This window comes from Malus sylvestris, chromosome 6 (assembly GCF_916048215.2).
Source record: "Malus sylvestris chromosome 6, drMalSylv7.2, whole genome shotgun sequence".
Taxonomy (NCBI): Eukaryota; Viridiplantae; Streptophyta; class Magnoliopsida; order Rosales; family Rosaceae; genus Malus; species Malus sylvestris.
The window spans coordinates 13,943,121-13,948,269 of NC_062265.1; positions in this window are offsets into that span (position 1 = coordinate 13,943,121).

The following is a 5,149-nucleotide window of genomic DNA, read 5'->3' on the forward strand; positions in this document are numbered from 1 at the left end:
TCACTACTTTGCAACCTTTTGGGTTTTTAAGCATCATTATATTCTAAACAGTTAACATTACCATATCATCTCTACTATAGAGATAATTAATTAGATTACAATAATCTAATCATTGATTAATAAAGAACAATGTTTTGTCAAACAAAACATTCATCCATCTCTACTATAGTGACGGAATTAAATTCCTTAAAATTGGAATGTAAAGACAATCTTTGGTTTTTCCAATTTCTTTGGTAATTCATATGAGGAAGTAAGTACCATCTGCTTTCGCAGAAATCTATATTTTATTCACTTTCCGAATGTGAAGTACTTTCTCTTCTCTCATATATCTTCTACTTCTTATTAGCCATACTTTTACAACGATTGTAAAACTTAGTTACTAATACGGAATCAAGCATTCAAGTAGAAGAACCAACTGTTTTGAACTATTCAAGAACAATTTACAACGCCTTCGAAAGGTGTGTTCTTGACACATGCAAGACATTTCTTGCAAATACCCCTTCCAATGTCCATCCTTTCATAAAGAAAGTTTGTTCCCTTGGAGTTATTTTGCTTTCTTCATTTGACTTCTCCTTTGACTACCATAGTCAAGGTCCCTAAACTCCCACTATCTCTCTTGAAACTTATTTCAATTGTGTTATACACATCAAACATTTTGGAGAGCATGTGGTTATTGTACACTACATAGTTTACAATAAACTTAGTGAACGATTAGGATAGGGACACAAAGGTGAAGTCCTTGCCTAGTTCCCGTCTCTAGAAGTGTTTTAATACTTCAACACTCAATGATTCAAAATCATCATAAGTCCATGTTGATGGACTATTTTTGTCAACCAACCATTATGTTCTAAACATAATTACAAACTTTCAAGAGTTGTTCAAAGCAACTCTCATTTCTTCATACAACAATTTGTAAGTGAAGAATCATGGCACATTAAGTGTCCATGCCTTTGTGCTTTCTTCTTAAGTTCTTTGTTCATTTAACAAAGAAACAAGCACTAAGTGTTTGCATTGACTAAGGGTTGTTCAAAACAACTCATTATTTCTTCATACAACGATTTGTAAGTGAAGAACTAATAACACTAAAAGTGTCCTTTTCTTTATGCTAATCTTCGTAAGTTCCTTTGTTCATTTAACGAAGGAATAAGCATTGGTTGTTTGTGTTGTCCTCTTCATGATAGACTTTTCTAACATGTTCTTCCAATGATACATTATCATTAGGAAGATTGTGAGGATGAGACTACTTAGATACATATGCAATCCTTTTAAGACATTCTTTGGGATTGTGGTACCAAGTCCGGAAACTAAAACATTCGGTTTTATTTGTCAAGTGTTGGATAGCGTTTGCAAATATATTGGTAAACAAATACATAACGAATATAAATGGATTGATTTTAAGCTATTTGATTCGGGTCTTTAAATCAAATAGCACCACCCACTATTTTTGGCAAATTCCATATCCCTCATTGGAATTCGAGAGTTTTGGATGAAACTCTTAGTAGGTTATGGGAGGCTCACTATTACCAAGCCCACCTCACAATGATATGATATTGGCTAGCATTAATAATAATGAGAGAGTACGCTTACTCATTTGCAACTAATGCAAGTACCCATCTTATTTGGCCTCTAGAGAATGTCACCTCACAATGATATGATATTGGCTCCATTGCACTTAGTTAAGTCATTCCCACCATGCTTAGTTCGTGAAGGGGTTCAAGAATAGCCTGTTGGAAATGTGCCCTAAAACCAATCATATGATGATACTTTACGGACATTTCAAATGTTAAACTAATCTAGTTTAACATATAAAGGGCAAAGATTATTGTTTGAGCCGTCTCATATAAATGTTATATGCTTAAACGATAAAGTCCAAGGAATATGTGATTGGGAGAATGCAATCTAATGAAGTTAGATTAATGAGACCATTCTTTCGTAGACACATCCTAAATGTTCCTGATCATAGGATTACCAATTGGGCATTGACAGTCCGTTAAGATCAGTACGTACTGTGTCTTCTCTCAAGGAGAGTGACTAGTCTCGAGTCATTGGTGTGTGTGACATCAAGACAAGTACGTAGGTGCTCAATAAGAGAATGAGTTCACTGAACGTGATCAACGAAGAGTTCTTATATTCCATGTCACATGAGAACTCATGGTTGGGATAATGCAAAGTAGTCCTTTGACCTGAGGCATCACAGTTGTCTTGTGGTTAAGTCCTTAATCTTTGATTATGTCTAATTCAACCCCTCGGGGTGTCACGGCATCGTTGGGGTTAAGCCACTTAGTCATGGAGACAAGTGAATGCGCAACAAGGGATCTCTAACCTTCAAACAGTTGAGGGAGAATACTCTATGATATGATTTGGAATCTCTGGCCAGAGTATGAATGAGATTGGGGAATGCGTTCCAAATCACATTCAAGGAAATCATATAAGCAAACGATTCACATTGGATAGTAGACATGAGTAAATAAACTATCATACCAAACAATGTGGTCAAGAGTATTAGATTAGAGAAGGACCGTATTGCATTTGTAATCCCGAACTGAATAGGTTCTCTAACCTCTTCTGATTAGCTTGGGTAACCATGACATGCTGCTAGGCGTCAACCATGGTTTGTGGAAGCCCTATACGTGTATAACCACTAAAGGGAGAATTGAAAATTGTTTCAATTCACAATCGATGTAAAATGGTTTTAATCGCCCACTGCCTCGCTAAAAGGAACCTAATGGATCGCACACCATAAAAGGTGGAGATTGAAGATTAAACGGAAATGAGTAAGAATGATTAAATGGTTTAATCATTTATTTATGGCAAGGATTAATTAATACGTTAATTAATCAAACGAATTAGTTCGTTAAAGACTTCGGGATAGTTTTGGACCTTAAGGCCCAATGGGCTTCGAACGTCAAGCCCATTAACTTAAGTTGTATGACAATTTAATGAATAAAGATTCATTAAAGCCCAAAAGCCCATAAATCCCTATATGGCCGGCCATGAAGATGAATTAGGGTTGTTTGGTTATTTAGGTCACTTAAAGAAGTGACTATATAAATGACTTTATAACAAAATATTCATTAAGGTGATTAAGGGTTTATTTTGGGTGAAAATGGGTGAGAATTGTCTCTCCATTTTCTCTCTAAAGAAGCTAACACCTTGGAGGGTACATCTAGCAATCCTACTACTCCAAGGTCACTCATTTCTTCTACAATCAAACCTTGGTGAAGAGACTTAGAGGTTCTCAATTTTGGGAACTTAGAGAACCTATTCTTCCATCCAAATCCATGGATCTAAGAAGCAAGGAATGAAGGCCCTATCTCTTTGGGTGATTAGCCTTTGCTTATGCAAAGAGGAATCTACAAAGGTATTAATTTCAACTCACTTTGTTTTGAGTTGATTATTGGTTCACCAATCTACTAGGCTTTGAATTTCATGGTAATGTTTTGTTTTTGAGTGCATGCAAGCATGATTCCGCCTTTTAATTGTTAATTGCATGCTATATGATGTTGCTCAAATGAACATGTTTTTCAAAATAAATCCTTCATAGCCTCACAATGATATGATATTGACTATCCTCGTTGCCTACACTAACCTCATCATATGTTTATGGATTCCTCCTGAGTATAAGCATGCACTTTGTACTCCCCCATGATAGGGTGAAGCCGGTGTACAAGTCATAAACGATTGGAGCCCACCACGGTGGAAGGCCTACGAAAGAGTGTTCTAAGCACTCTCACGCTTATCAACTTAATAATGGTTTGGTTGAGGGTTTTAGGTCTCATCACATATAAACATACATTTTAATCTCTATTAAAACAATTTTGGTCCTATTACAACTATTGGTCCATATGATTGTTTTTAGTTGTATATAATACTCCCACTATGCTTATAAAACGGTTTTTAAAGCAAGAGTATATGATACTACTAACATAACCTTTGCATTCATTTGATGGACTATATAGTTGCCTTAGAGCCTTAGGATGATTATGAACCTTTGTTTAGATTCAACACGAGCCTTGTGTTGAATCTCGGTCTAGGGATGGTGATTGATTTTAGTTACGCGTTTAATCACATTAAGGCGTGTTGTCTTAGGGGCGTTGGACCCAACTACTTCATTTTCATGCATATCAAATAAAGCAAGAAAGAAGTACTTCAAAGTAAAGGTGAGCTTATGCTCATTACAACATTTGCATAAAACAAATTACTTTAAAGTAAAGAAGAGCTTAAGCCCTTTTACAACATTTGATCAAATCAAATTACAACCAAAATTAATCTACACATTCCCATGGTTCAAACAAATTTGAAACGGCCTTTCACATAGCTCAATTATATTAGGCTTAGGTTCATAATCACCCTTTAATTAATTAACACTTTAACTAATTAAATTGAATGCAACATTTTCATTTGGTTTTTGTATCCATAAAATTGATTTAAATGGAGCTAAACAAAATGAAAAACCAATTCTCATTTAAAGAGACAAAACAATTTTGTTCTCAACCTAATTTGGGCCATCATGCAATAACCACAACTTTTGGGCTATCTTGCAATTAACCTCAACTTTTGGGCTATATTGCAAAACTTTTGGGGTCACTTTGTAAAGACACAAAAGTCCACTACTTCATGTAATTACAATAGAACCCAAAATTTAATCAATGCAAAAACTTCATTAAAGGATCAAAACAATTTGTCCTTTAGCGTTTTGGGACCTAAACGTAAAAACGTAAACTTTTGGGCCAAAGTGCAAATACACAAAAGTATCAAAACTTTATGTAATTGCATAAAAGACCCAAAAGTACTCCCACTTGAGGGAGGGCCGGTTTTAGAGAGGGAAAGGGAGTGGAGATAAGTCCACTAAAATTTGGAAATTTTTTCAACAATTTCATAAAGCCTTGCAAGTGGTTTTTGGTTGGTGTAAATCATTAAACCATGCATGTGGTGTGTAAGGTGTGTAAGTCTTACACACCCATCACAATTTCTATCACCTTTAAAAAAAAATGTTTTGGTGATAGAAAATTCACATCAACCAACACAAAACAAAGACTTTATGAAATTAACCAAAACTTTGAATCAAAACACAAACCTTTTTGTTCTTGGCAAAAATGTCAAGAACAATGAAGAACACTCATGAAAAAACTCAAAATTTTCCATGAAC